The 15,397-nt window shown below is 40.3% G+C and overlaps 1 long non-coding RNA gene across 1 annotated transcript; it reads left to right on the top strand.

The window, feature by feature from the left end:
• Nucleotides 1-3,761: 3,761 nt before the first annotated feature.
• On the top strand, nucleotides 3,762-12,559 carry LOC113601559 (uncharacterized). Its single transcript, XR_008299417.1, has 3 exons — nucleotides 3,762-10,554; nucleotides 11,719-11,776; nucleotides 12,389-12,559. It is a non-coding gene; the product is annotated as an uncharacterized LOC113601559 (long non-coding RNA).
• Nucleotides 12,560-15,397: the final 2,838 nt, after the last annotated feature.

The following is a 15,397-nucleotide window of genomic DNA, read 5'->3' as shown; positions in this document are numbered from 1 at the left end:
TTCCTGCCCATTTTCCTGGTTTCTCCAGCCCTTCTGTGAATTCTGCAAGAAAATCCTTCTAGTAAATTCCTTTTCCACTTAAGTTACTTTGTTAACTTCTGAAGTTTGTCATATGAATGGTAATACAAAGAGAAAAGATTCCATTTCTTCCATATTGACAAGTAATACTTGAAGTAAAAGTCAAAATGGAAGTTAATTTGTTCTTTTAACCAAGTGAGAATTTCTTAAATTTTACCTCATTTCCACTTCGCTGAGGTATAACTGACATATAAAATTATAAAATATTCAAAGTGTACATAATGGTACAGATGTATTCCCTGCGAAAGGATTCTCCCCATTGAGTTAATTAATGCATCCCCCGCCTCACATATTTATCTTTGGGTGTGAAAACATTTAAGTTTAACTCTCTTAGCAAATTTCAATGGTACAATACATTATTAATTATAGTTATCATGCTTTACATTAGAGCCTTAACCTTAGTCATTTTGTAGCTGAGTGCTTATACCCTTTTACCAACCTCTCCCTATTTCCTCCACCATCCCCCAGCACCTGACAACTAGTTTTCTACGAGTTTGGCTTTTTTTTTTTTTTTAGATTTCACATATAAATGATACCATGCAGTATTTATCTATCTCTGTCTGGCTTACTTCACTTAGTATAATGAGCCTTCACTTAGCGTAAAGCCCATCTATGTTTACAATGGCAGGGTTTGCTTCTTTCTCACGGCTGAATAACATTGCCTTATATAATATATAATAAAAATACAAATAATATGAGTATTACTCTGTGAAGAATAGCATATCTTTACCCCTTCACCTGTTGGTGGACACTTTTTGTTGTCATATCTTGGCTGTTGTGAATAATGCTGGAATGAAGGTAGAATGCAGATATTTTTTCGAGGTCTTGGTTTCAATTCTTTTGGATATATACCCAGAAATAGGCTTGCTGGATCATATGGTAGTTCTAGTTTTAATTTTCTGAGGAATCTCCATACCGTTTTACCTAGTTGCTGAACCAATGTACATTCCCACCAACAGTGTACAAAGGATCCCTTCTTTCCACATCTTCGTCAACACTTAGCTCTTGTCTTTTTGATAATAGCTCTTCTAATAGGTGTAAGGTGATATCTCATTGTAGGTTTGCTTTTTTTTAACTTTTAAATGTTTTTATTTAAATTCAAGTTGACATACAGTAATATTAGTTTCAGGTATACAATATAGCATTTAAAGGATTCCATACATCACCTGGTGCTCATCACAGCAGGTGCACTCCTTAAACCGCATCACCTATTTAACCCATCACTCACCCACCTGTGAGTTAGGATTTTAAAATTACTTAGGTGATTGTGATACAGGTCGTCCTATGAATCCCAAATACTGGCTAAAATTGTAGAATACTTTCAAGGAAATTAAATTATATAATTTTAAGGACAAATAGTTAATAGATCAAAGGCATGATTTATTATCTCTTTTGCTTCAGAGGTGAGTATGATTTCTTAAAACATAAAAAGCATTAACCATGAGAGAAAAGACCAATAAATTCAATTACATTAAGGGGAAGAACTTTGATTCAACAAAAGTCACCATAAAGAGGATAAAAAGACAAATCACAAATCAGGAGATGTAATTTGCAACATATGTAACTGACACAGAATTACTACCTGCAAATCAGTAAGATTTTATCAATAATTAATACCTACAAATCAATAATGAAAGGACAAACTGATGCAAAATGAACAAAAGGCTTGGATAGACATTTACAAAGAAATCCAAATGGCCAGGAAACGTATAACAATGTACTCAATTTTATTGATCAAGAAAATGTGAGTTAAAACCACAAAGGTATGACATTACATATTCACTAAATTGGCAAAATTTAAAAGGCAGATCTACCAATATCAACTGTTGGAGTGGATATGGATCAATGGGAAATTATACCTTGCTGAGGAAGGTATAAATTGGTACAGCCATTTTTGAAATGATCTTTAGCCTTGTATTGTAAACTTGAATATACTCCAGCAGTTTCCTAGGTATATTTTAGAGAAACTCTTGCATATAAATACCGTATACATGCAAGGATATTCATAGCAGTGTCAGCACTGTTACTTGTAATAGAAAATTATTGGAAACATCCAAATGTAGTTTTGATTTGCATTTCCCTGGTAAGTGATGTTGAGCATCGTTTCATGTACCTGTTGACTATTCACATGTCTTCTTTAATTTTTTTTTTAATATTTATTTATTTGTGAGAGAGAGACAGAGTGTGAGTGGGGGAGGATCAGAGAGAGAGGGAGACACAGAATCCGAAGCAGGCTCCAGGCTCCGAGTTGTCAGCACAGAGCCTGATGCGGGGCTCGAATGCACAAACCGCGAGACCATGACCTGGGCTGAAGTCAGACACTTACCAACTGAGCCACCCAGGCGCCCCTCACATGTCTTCTTTAGAAAAATGTCTGTTCAGTTCCTCTGCCCATTTTTTAATCAGATTGTGTGGGTTTTCTTTTGTTTTGTTGCCATTCAGTTGCATGCGTTATTTATATATTTTGGATAGTAACCCTTTATCAGATACCTGACTTGCAAATATTTTCTCCCACTGAGTAGGTTGCCTTTTTTATTGTGTTGATGGTTTCAAGTGAGAATTTTAGCTGAATTTGTAGCCACAAATCTTCCTCTGTTGTCACAAAACCACTCAACCCTGCTAATCTTCAGTCAAGCAGAGGCTCAAATGGTTAAGAAATAGTTTTCTTTCCCATCACAATACACAAATTCCCTGGGAAAATCAGAAGGACTGACTTCATGTGCTCTGGCTTTTTTGTGTTTTTTTTTGTTTTTAATTTTTTTTTAACGTTTTATTTATTTTTGAGACAGAGAGAGACAGAGCATGAACGGGGAAGGGGCAGAGAGAGAGGGAGACACAGAATCAGAAGCAGGCTCCAGGCTCTGAGCCATCAGCCCAGAGCCTGACGCGGGGCTCGAACTCACGGACCGCGAGATCGTGACCTGAGCTGAAGTCGGACGCTTAACCGACTGAGCCACCCAGGCGCCCCAATGTTTTTTTTTGTTTTTGTTTGTTGGTTTGCTTGTTTGGCTGTTTCAAAGGTTTCAGTACAAACTTCCAAAGAAGAGGCTGTATTTTCCCTAAAATCCTTAATGACCAGGATGTGCACAGTAGCCACATCACTTCAGCCAACCCTAGCTCTATTCTTGGAGTCAGGCAAATGAGCCTCAAACTGAGCAGGGCCAGGCTCCAAAGGCCAAACCACAGAGTCCAGTGCTGAGAAATGATCTTATTCCCTCTCCCAGGGCTCTGGAATGGTTTCTCTTCCAGCATATAGGTAGTTCTTCCTTTATCAGCCTTGCTACAAAAGAGAGTTCTAAGGAAACTGTGGCAACAGTGAGTATGAAAATGCACCAGCCGTGGCACAGTGGCTCGGCCTGCTGGTTGACCCACGTGCTATTTCCACGAACTTGCCCTTCTTCGCCTCCTGTTCTTTGACCCTGGCAATTTGTCCAAATGGGTCAGAAATGGACTGTACATTGAAGTTTGTCTACACCTTAACTCTAGGACAAACTATGCTTTAAAAAAATCTATGTAGTCTGTCAGGATGGTTTCAACCAGCCTCCCAGAAGGCTGTATCAAAACCATGTAGGGTGGTTTTTTTTTTTTTCCCCTCCTAAACTATGGGTATTCACTGCTTCCTCTCCCAAACACACGTTTGGATAAGCACCCCCACCCCCATTTGGATAAGCACCCATTCCTCATTGACATGACCAGGGCAAATGTGTGACAGGATTTCTTCAGGATGACCAGTTCCCAGGGCTGGGATGGGCATCCAGCACACCTGCCTCCATGCCCATGTGGTTTCTAGTGCCCTCAGCACACTGTGGGAGCCAGGTGATCAAGTCCCTCCTGGCTCTGTCACCTCACCATCCCCTAGTCAGTACCTGTATTTGAGGTGTTGTGACAAATGGGGAGAAAACGGGTGGGGACATGGGGAGTGATGCAAAGTGCTGCCTAAATGTAATTTGTTAACATGATGAGTAATAGTCTTATCTGACGTGAGTGCTAATGTTGCCACAGGACAGGGTCTGGAGAAGAAAGGAAGCTGTTAACCAGGGACAAGCAAATCACATCTTGCTTCGTTTGAAAAAAAAAAAACAACTTATATTTTTAGCTATAGGAAAGAGGAAAACAAATGACAATTAAGGACATGAGTGACTTCGAGGCGAACCCGTTACTTCCTGAGAAGTTTGAAAATGCTCACTGAGGTAGAAATCCCCACAGCTTTGTGTAACAGTGGTGGCCATCTTTTTTCCAAGAGTTCGTGAGTACCAAGGATTTATATTTGATTTCCTTACTTTGTTTTCCTTCCGCCTGATTATTCTACTGGAAAAACTGTGTGGGTTATGGAGAGAAAGAGGAAAAAGACAATACCACTATGGAACAAGTTGTTACTAAGCGCAACCTGTGATATGGAGTGAGTAGCCTTTAGGAAGATACATAGTAACGTTTGACCAAAGTAAAACAAGATTTCACTGACAAGCCCACTAGATTCTGTTAAGGGTTGGCCCTGTCTTTTGTTGACATATCACACTCTACTTTCAATGACAGTTTTATGGGCTTTTCAGAAATTAAAACAGCAATAAAAATAATTACATTAATGCCTCCACAGATGTGTTGGGGTTGTTTGATATTCTTGTAATATTTTAAGTCCTTTGCATAATTGGATTAAGCAACATAAACACACAACTCTAGAGCAAAAGGCCACTGTCATCCCAGGAAAGAGACCAGCATTAGCAAACAAATTAATTCCTGGGTAAACCAGAGAGAAAGGAGTAAGGCTTTGATCCAAGACTTAATATTTTCAAACCATCTCCCAGTTAAATTAAAGAGCTATCTCCTGAAGCAGATCAGTGGAAACCAGGCTCTACATTGCATCCCCCTCTACCGCTAAGTGTCCCATGGAAACAAACACATGCTCTTGAAGTTGCTGACCTGCCAAGTGAGAAAAAACACATTATGTGAGTGTGGGGAGAGTTGGTGCTCCAATTTGAAACAGTTTGTCATTTTTCCCCCTTCATGACCTTGGGTAAATGACTTGAGCACCTTTGAGCAGGGTGCTGCCTTTCCCACACTATAAAAATGGCTATTATGCCTATCAATCATGCAGAGGTGCCACAAGGCTTAATTTATTAGTTAATGTTTGTGTTACACTCTGCAGCTCTTAGATGGAAGGTGTTATAGAAATGCAAAGCAGCAATATATTATCTAAACATCTGCCTCCTCAAATAGCTCTCCAGAAAGTGTTCATGGCTGCAGCACAAATGATTCCTCCAAAAATGGATAATTTTGTCCAGGCCTTCCTTGGTCTGTAAATTGTTTCTCCCTCCTTCCGGTGCACAGAGTGTCTATGCAGAATACACTCGAGTAGCTGTGTTTTCCGCCTCCATAATGGCCCTGTGGGTGCTGCTCCCTTGCACCCGGGCGCTGCGATTCCTTATAGGTCTCCTCGTTTCCTCCCCACAGCCGCTCTCTTTGTTCTTTACTCCAAAAAGCCATTATAACTAGGCATTTCTTTTTTCCTAATGTTAACTTCATTTGTTTATTTTCAGAGAGACAGCATGAGCAGGAGAAGGGCAGAGGGAGAGGGAGAGAGAATCCCAAGCAGGTTCCATGCTGCTAGTGCAGAGCCATACATGGGGCTCAAACTCACAAAACTGTGAGATCATGACCTGGGCCAAAACCAAGAGTCTGATGCTGAACCGACTCAGCCACCCAGGCACCTGTAAGCATTTCTTTTGATGATTAATTTTATATATGGGCATGTTATACCTAACCCAAGGGCTTGGTGTTTTAAAATTTGGCAGTGAATGGGGCACCTGGGTGGCTCAGTCAGTTAAGCCTCCAACTCTTGATTTCAGCTCAGGTCATGATCTGACGGTTTGGGAGACTGAGGCCTGCATTGGCCCTGCACTGACAAGGCAGAGCCTGCTTGGGAATAATCTCTCTCTCTGCCCCTTCCCTGCCAGTGTTCTCTCTGTGTCTGTCAAAATAAATAAACTTAAAAATAAAATAAAATAAAATAATAAAACTTGGCAATGAAACCAAGAGAAATCACTTAAAAGATTCTTGAAAATAAAAGAAGAAAATGCAAACAAAAACAAAAACAAAAACAAAACTAGCCCAAGCTTGAACATGTTTCGATGAGACTTAATTAACGGCTACATTGCTAAAGATTATATTGGAGATTATTTCTGCTAATATTAATACTGTCCATAATTTTGTTAAACTCTGTACCCTACCCTAAAGCAAGTGGATATTTATTCCTATATAAATTCCATAGTTCCAAGTGTATGCTTGGATTTGGGTAACTCCTTTCCCAAACACAACTAGAGAAAGACAACAAATAATAAATGATCTCAACATACTGCATTCAAAGTTCTTCCTCTTCCCACATTTTTACTTCCATTTCAATTTTGAGAGTATTTTTTTCGTTGCATATTATTCCTCAACCCTATTGCTTATGGTTATAGGAATGGCTTCATATGTACCTGGGATTTGTTTTAATCAGGTTTCCTGAGATGACAGACATGGAGACAATGGACTTGGAAAGAGTTTGTTACTTACAAGGCCCAAGAGGAGGGGGCATGCAGTTCCATGCAGGGCCACCAGGGGAAGCACCGGGCAAGGCAGGAAGCAGAAAGAGCGACCAGAAAAGTGTGGCCCAGGGACTCTATTGTGGTTCCTGGCGGAAGGACTGGGTGAGGCAGGGTAGGCAAGTTTGAGCAAAGGCAGGCTCTGGGCTATAAGAGTGGTCTCCAGTTGCCTAGTACTTGGCCCTGGGGTGATTTGGGGCAGGGGAAATATGGGCTTGGTGTGTGAGGTTTTGATAAAGGAGGTAGATGGGAATATGGATTTTGGATTAGTTGGTTGGTGTGTGAAAGGTGTGCTCACAGGCAAGTTGTTTGCTACCCCAGCTCTGGAAGGGCAGTCTCTCCCCATGTTCATGTGGTCCCCAAGATGTCAAACATCATAAAATATAAAAAATAAAAAAACATGATTAACACAGGGAGATCTTGCCTGGCATCTTCCAAGAAAATCTTTAAGAATTTGGCCATACAAGTCTCTCACCTTTTATTTGGTGATAAAACATACGCTTTATACACAGAAAAGTTGTGGAAATCATCATGAAAACAGCTACCATTGATGAGTACTTACTATATCTAGCAACCGGTGAAACACTATATGTACTATGTCATTTGAAGTATTGAACTCTAAGAATGCCAACATGAAAAAGAAAAGTTTAAGTTACCCTTTTGTCCTTATTTATCTGTTGTTTCATGGTAAAGCACCTCAAGGTAGGGTTTACAAGAGGTTGACCCAGAGGGCTTTGAAAGAGATAAATCAGCATGTTCTTCCTTCTTAACAGAGATGAGTCAGCCTGTCAACACTCATTTGTGGTGTTGTAAAGCTGCTCACTTAAGTGCATAACCTGCCATGCATGGTGTTGACTGGCTGTTTGAATTAACTCTAGCATTACTTGGAAGCTCAGCTCTGACACATGGCTCCAATTGAAAGTCTCTCCATCTGTAATGTCCTCAGTTTGTGGGTAAGGGTTCTTAACCTGGCATAAAACAGGCAGTTATCACCCGGCATAGGTACCATCACTGCCCAAACCATACCCTTAGCCAGTATTGTTTTGTCTGAGCAAGAATGCAACCTCAAAATCTCTGTCAACACAGTTCTCTAGGAATTCACAACCAAGTTTTAGAATTTAGGTTTTAGAGTTGTAGATTGAAGGGTAATCAATAAATTAGTTTATTGACTACAGAAAATCGAGACATAGTCTAATATTTCTATATTTACAATGAATCTTTGCCTTACAAAATGGGCAATGTAGGTTCCTGCTAACCCAGAAAACTAGGTTAACCCTAAAGTGACCGGTTCTAGGCTGAGCCAATCACAGTCCTTGCTGGGTCTCTTCTGCTGGGGTGTCAAATGAGATTGTTTCTACTGGAGATGCTAGGTCAGGAGGGTATAAGGAAGGCGCTCGTGGTGGAGGACATCATGTGAGCTCAGCCAAGAGATGGAGAGAGAGACAGACAGAGACAGAGACCTTGGGTCCAAGCAAGATGGACCACTTCCTAGGCATGCATGAGAGCCAATAAATTTATTTTTCTGTCCCCGTAGGCTAGTTTAAAGTTGAACTTGTAACCAACAGACTTCTAACTAATAGAAGAACATTTAAAAAAATATATCAAAGGTATATTTTTACTCTATAGAGCTATTTTCTAAAGTTCCAACAGTTGGACACATGCTTAATACTGAGGAGATACATGATTCATATAAGGGGATAATATTTACTGAGCTTACCATGTGCTAGGTATTGTTCTAGGCACTTAGCATGTAGTGAATCATTTCATTCTCATAAAATCATTGGAGGTGGGTATTACTAGCATTATTATACAGATGCGGAAACCTGCACACTGAACACTTGTCCAGGGTCACAGAGCCTATATTTGAATCAGGCAGAGTCTGTGCTCTTAGCCACTAAGCCAGTACTTACAGCCTGGTTCTCGCCTCTCAATGGGAAAGTCTTTCATAATTACGTCTAATAACAAAAGAGAACAGGCACAGTATCCTTTCTCCTTTCCATGCCTCATAGGCCTCCCTGGACCCTGAGTGCTGTTCTAACTTCCAAAGATGAGCAGGAGAGTCTGGTCTCCCTTTGTAGGGGTGCTGACGGCTCTGACGCCATCGTTGGCTCGCCATCTTCTCCACGCCTGCGCAGTGCCCTCCCTCGGAGCTACGTGTTCCAGGCCCTAAGAGGTTAATGTAAGCCCTGATCACAATGAGAGAAGGCTTGTTCTGATCTTCCCTAAAGTGGCGCACAGAAGGGCCCACTGTAGATAACTAGTAGAGATCCTCTGGAGCACAGATGGTGCCACTTTAAATAACTACGCTGTGACCTCACCACTGTGCCCCTCCCTCTATAAAAGCTGGGGGTAAGGCCCTGGCAGGGTGGAGAGTCGTCGTGCGGTCTGTGGATTGTTTGCCTGCTGGATTCTTCTTGTCAGTAAGTTACCCTGGACGAAACTGTAAACACTGTGGAGCGGCTTGTGTCGTTTTGGTCTTAAAGTGCCTTCTTAGCCTGGAGGTTCATTACTGACCCTCTTGTACCTTCTAAAACCTTTGCTATGAGAATCGCTGCCCTTTAGATTTGGGGAGAACATTTCGGAAGAAATTCTACCCATAAGCCTCAGCCTAAACAGGCATACCCATCCTTTCATAAGTACGTAAGGGTCTTGAAAAATGTTATTAAACCAGTGATGAAAATACACAGGTGAACCTTGGCAGTATGCAATAGAGGTAAATATATCCAAGAAAGCCAAATGTTATGAGAAAGGTTATTCCTACTGCTCAGGGACTGGCATTGAAAGCAGGAAAATCTGTGCGTAGCAGGGTGCAGTCACTGGGCTTACATTTTCGTTGATTGCAGGGAAGATTCCTCTCCAAGTTCAAGTTCTCGCTGCCCTCTGTCCCAGGCCCCAGTAGAATTGTCCAATCCGCTTTTGGCACTTAGTTACTTGATTACCTGCTGAAATCCTGCAATTGCTACAGCTGTTGCTATTTTCGCTCCTAGAATTTATGAGCAGGGGAGCATCTCCCTCGCATCTGCTTTGGCTGTTGCTTTTGAAATGAGCGGTAGCGCTGACGGGGAGGGCATGCAGCCCCAAGAGCTCGGGGCAGGGGGGGGGGGGGGCTGAGGACCGCTAAGAGAAAGAGCAACTCTTAACTTTGGAATTAGAATAGTAGCAACATTAAGTATACACATCTTTTTCCCTGAGGAATGCCAAGTATTTTTCAAGAGCATGAACATTAAAATAGTGGCACGGTTTGTATGTAACATCTAGATGCTCTGCAGTGGGGTGACAAGAGGTTTGCTTTTCAAATGGAGGGGCAATGTACGGAGAGAGTACAATTATCTTTAAAGGAACTTGTTAGCTCAGGGGGATCTTCTTTTCAGATGGTTCATAGGTAACAGGGGAGACAGAGGGCTGGGAGAGAGGGATGCAGAGAGAAAATAAGGTGGTACTATTTTCTATAAGCATTTCTGCACACTTTTCTTAATGGACACTGACCTACACTCTGGTTTCCTCAAGGTCGAAGATAAAATTGATTTTTAGCCAAGGAGCAAGCCCGCCAGACACCTTTATGAGTCCTCAATTCTACGTGGGCTCTGATTTGGAGAAGGCTGTTCTCCTGCTTCCTTGGGCATTGTCTGGCCTCGGGAAGCGGCCAATTGCAAAGAAAGTTCACTAAGGATAATAAGCTATTTTCCATAAAGTCAGGTACTTGGGATTAGTTGGGGCCACCGGCTCTTTATGCACAAGTGCCTAGAGTTACTGACTAGCAAACCTCAGAGCAAAACTGAGCGTCTGTCCTGCCTGAGCAGCAGAGCCCGGACCGTCTCTCCATTTCCATGTACAACACCGTCTTCAGAAGACGCGGGGGGAGGATGCATCCCCCAGGATAAATTCTAGTCAATTCCAAGTGAGTCTCAAGTCCCATTAAAATAAAGTTGAATTAACAAATCACTGCCGTATGGCACATTTAAAGTAGAATCGTTGAACGCCATGAGTTCGTGTTTTTGTGAAGAAAGATCATTTGAAAGTAAAAGGAGAGGGGGGAAAAAGAACAATTTTGGTACGTGGTTGTCAAAGCTTGAGGAACGTTAACTTTTTGAGCAGAGGACAATTTTTTTAGGGCCCTACAATAGAAATTAGGTAAACAAAAGCTGCGTGGTTGAACCCCACTCTTGTTCGGTGGCCTCAAATACAGGCTTGGGACTCTTGCCCCTACGCAGGATCCTGCAACAGACTAATGCTCTCACCAAGAATAACTAGAAAGGCCATAAAGTGAAATGAAACGTAAGATACAATTTAAAAATTCTGTTAAAAGGCATAAGAGGGCAGCTGATGCCCACCCGCAACTAGGCAGGTCTATACTTAGATTTATAGGATCACAGAGAGGTGAGCTATTGATTTCCAGGTTCCTTTACCCTGAGACATTTGCAGATTGGGGAGCTAGAGTCAGAGCCTGAGAGTCTCGTCTTGGCATGGAAGACGGTAGAGAAACCAGTCTTGACAGTCTTCTAGGGTTTGAAAGACCAAGTTAGTAGAGGGTAGCAAATCACTAGCCACGAGCATGAGGATGCTAGAATCCATTAGCATGTTCCATGAAAGGAATGGAGAACAGTGATGAATTCTGTAAGAAGGCGAAGTAGAGGTCAGATAAGAGAGCTTCCACTGAAAGAGTTATTTAGGATGAGGAACACCTTTCTTTAGCAAAGGTTAAGTGTTCCAGAGTGTTTACACGTGATACTTAACTGTTATACAAGTTAAGCTACCTTAAAGTATTGGTTAAAATTTTATTATAAAGAATGAATTATATATATATATTTATATTTATATATATATCACCAGTGCATGTAGATATATAGTAATATATACATAGTTAAATATTTAATTTGTTTTCAATTAACATACTTAACATAAATGATATTTCTATCATGTTCAGTCTCTTTGAAGTTGAAAGCTTTCCTTCACTGTCTTCATGCGTCACTTTCGGAGGAAAAGAAAGGGTTTGATGGACAGAATCTGATTCTGTTTGGGTTATCAGAAGCTCTAAACTAATGGATTGTAAATTGCCTTGTAGGATGTGGCATGTTAGGCCATTGGTGAAATGCAAGCTCCTGGGAAATCAAGCTGATGCTGTGAGTATAATGTACACAGGATACCAACAACTTTCATTCTCCATGAGTACAATTGTTGCTGTTTCCTTTTAAATTCAGGTTTGCAACAAGAATGTAGCTCAGGTCTATCACTTGGTGCCTGCCTACACTTATATATTATGCAAGACATAATGCTACGAGTGGTTTTGTATTTATTAGGCAATTTTTGTCTGACACATTTATAAGAATGGCTCTCATTGTTAGATATTGTTAGTGATTTAACTTGGAGAACATTTTCTATTCTCTTTCAAGCTTCTGGTTTGGATTAAAGAGTATTAAGATGGAAGTTGAGCTATGAATCAGGTTTTTTTTTTTTTTTCCCCAATGAAGCAGAAAGATTGATAAGGCTGATAGGACGATAACTGTTTTCCCTAATCCTAGATTTTATCATTTTTTCTCATTTGAGTAATTTTATCCATTTAAGCTTTTTAAACTTATGCCACTAAAATATTGCTTTTATCCACTTACGTATTAGGAATCTGAATGAGAAGTCATCTGATTTTTTGAAAGTGTTCTACACTATCTACACTTTGAAAGCCATTGGTTTAGTCCAATTTTTAATTTTTTTTAACATTTTATTTATTTTTGAGACAGGGAGAGACAGAGCATGAACAGGGGAGGGTCAGAGAAAGAGGGAGACACAGCATCCGAAACAGGCTCCAGGATCCCAGCTGTCAGCACAGAGCCCGATGCGGGGCTCGAACTCACAGACCGCGAGATCATGACCTGAGCCGAAGTCGGCCGCTTAACCAACTGAGCCACCCAGGCTAGTACAATTTTTTTTTAAAGTTTTGATTGTAATGAGAACACTTTATGTGAGATCTGTCCTCTTAACGAATTTAAGTATATATTATTGTTGACCATACTTAAAATGTTGTACAGCCCTCTAGAGCTTTTTACTTGAGTCTGGTTGACCCACAATGTTACGTTAGTGTCAGGTGTACAACACAGTGATTCAACAAGTTTATGCATCAGGCTATGCTCACAGCAAGTGTAGCTACCATCTGTCCCCACATATCGCTATTACAGTATCACGGACTGTATTCCCTATGCTGTGCCTTTTGTTCCCATGATTTATTCATTCCGTACATGGAAGCCTGAAACTCCCACTCTCTTTACCCATTTTGCCCAAATCTCTATCCTTTGCCCCCTGGCAACCATCAGTTTGTTCTCTGTATTTATAGGTCTGATTCTAACTTTTTGTTGATTTTGTTTAGATTTCACTTATGGATGAAATCACATGGTATTTGTCTTTCTCAGTTTGACTTATTTCACTTAGCATAATACCCTCTAGGTCCTTCCATGGTGCCTCAAATGGCATAATCTCACCTCACCTTTTAAATGGCTACATATTATCTACCCACCGCCCCCCGACCCCTGTGTGTATGTGTATGCATGTATGTGTACCACATCTTATCCATTCATATATTGATGGACATTTGGGTTGGCTATCATGAATAATGCTGCAGTAAACAAACATAAGGGTGCGTATAAATTTTTGAATTAGTGTTTTTTTTTCCTTTGGGTTAATATCCAGTAGTGGAATTGGATCATATGATATTGTATTCAATTTTTTGAGGAACCTCCATATTGCTTTCCACAGTGGTTATACCAACTTATATTCTCACCAACAATGCAAAAGGGTACCTTCCCCCCCACCCCCCACATCCTTGCCAACACTGGTTATTTCTTTTTTTTTCCCCATTCTAATAGATGTGAGGTGATATCTCCTTGTGGTTTTGATTTGCATTTCCCTGATGATGAGTGATGTTGAACATCATGAAGTGTCTGTTGGCCATCTGTAGGTCTTATTTGGAAAAATGCTCACTTCCTCTGCCCATTTTTTCATTGGATGGTTTTTGTTTTTGTTTTTTATTTTGGTGGTGTTGTATAGTTCCTTATATATTTTAGATATTAACCCCTTATCAGATATATCATTTGCAAATATCTTCTATTCTGTAGGTTGTCTTTTTGTTTTGTTGATGGTTTCGTTCGCTGTGCAAAAGCTTTGTAGTGCCAATAGTTTGCTTTTTGCTTGTTTCCTTTGCCTTAGGAGACTTACGTAGAAGAAAAATGTCTTTACGGCTGATGTCAGAGCAATTATTGCCTGTGTTCTAAGATTTTTATGATGTCAGGTCTTTAATCTGTTTAGAGTCTCTTTTTGTGTAGGTGTTAAAAGGTGGTAGAGCTTATTCATCTATTCATCATATTTAACAAAAATATCATGCCTGTTGGTTAATAACCCCACCCCCATATCTGCCTCCCTCCTTATCCCTTAGTAACCACCATTCCAATCTTTGATTTTATAAATTTGAATAGTTTTGATACTTCATATAAGTGGAATCATGTAGTGTTTGTCTTTCTGGATCAAGCTTATTTCACAGCATAATGTCCTCAAGGTCTGTCCATGTTGTCACATATTATAGCATTTCCTTCTGTTTTAAGGCTAAATATTATTTTGTATACATATGCCACATTATCTATTCATCTGTCGGGACATTTGGGTTGTTTCCACATCTTAGCTATTGAGAATAGTGATGCAATAAATGGGAGTGCTAATATCCATTCAAGATTCCGATTTCACTTCTTTGGGATGTAAACCTAGAAGAGGGATTGCTGGGTCACATAGTAGTTCTATTTTTAATTTTTTGAGGAACTTTCTGTTTTCCATCTGTGCCATTTTGCATTCCCACCAACAGTGTGCAAAGGTTCTCATTTCTCTACATCCTTGCTGACACCTCTGTTTTTTTTGTTTTTGTTTTTGTTTTGTTTTGATAATAGTCATTCTGACAGGTGTGACATGATATCTCACTGTGTTTTTAAGTTTGCAAATTCTAGTTAACATGCGGTATAATATTAGTTTCAGGTGTACAATATGGTGATTCAGCGCTTCCATACAACAGCTGGTGGTCATCACAACAAGTGCACTCCTTAATCCCCATCACCTGTTTCCCCCATCTCCCCACCCACCTCCCTTCTGGCAACCATCTGTTTGTTCTCTATAGTTAAGAGTCTGTTTCTTGGTTTGCCTCCCTCTCTCTTTTCCCCCTTTGTTTGTTTTGTTAAATTCCACATGAGCGAAGTCATATGGGATTTGTCTTTCTCTGACTAATTTCACTTAGCACAATACTCTCTAGCTCCATCCATGTCATTGCAAACAGCAAGATTTCATTCTTTTTTATGGCTGAGTAATATTCCATCACATATATACCACATCTTCTTTATACATTTATCAGTCAGTGGACACTTGGGCTGTTCCTATTTCCATAATTTGGCTGTTATAGATAATGCTGCTATAGACATCAGGGTGAATGTATCCCTTTGAATGAATCCCTTTGTTTCCCCCTTTGAATTAGTATTTTTGTATTTTGAGGGTAAATACCTAGTAGTGGAATTACTGGGTCATAGGATAGTTCTATTTTTAACTTTTTGAGGAACCTCCATACTGTTTTCCACAGTAGCTGAACCAGTTTGCATTCCCACCAACAGTGGAAGAGGGTTCCTCTTTCTCCACATCCTTGCCAACACCTGTTGTTTCTTGTGTTGTTGATTTTAGCCATTCTGGCAAGTGTGAAGTGATATCTCATTGTGGTTTTGATTTGT

Source organism: Acinonyx jubatus, chromosome B3, assembly GCF_027475565.1.
Source record: "Acinonyx jubatus isolate Ajub_Pintada_27869175 chromosome B3, VMU_Ajub_asm_v1.0, whole genome shotgun sequence".
Classification (NCBI taxonomy): Eukaryota; Metazoa; Chordata; class Mammalia; order Carnivora; family Felidae; genus Acinonyx; species Acinonyx jubatus.
The sequence above is the reverse complement of the archived record's forward strand: the minus strand, read 5'-3'. Positions and strand labels throughout refer to the sequence as shown.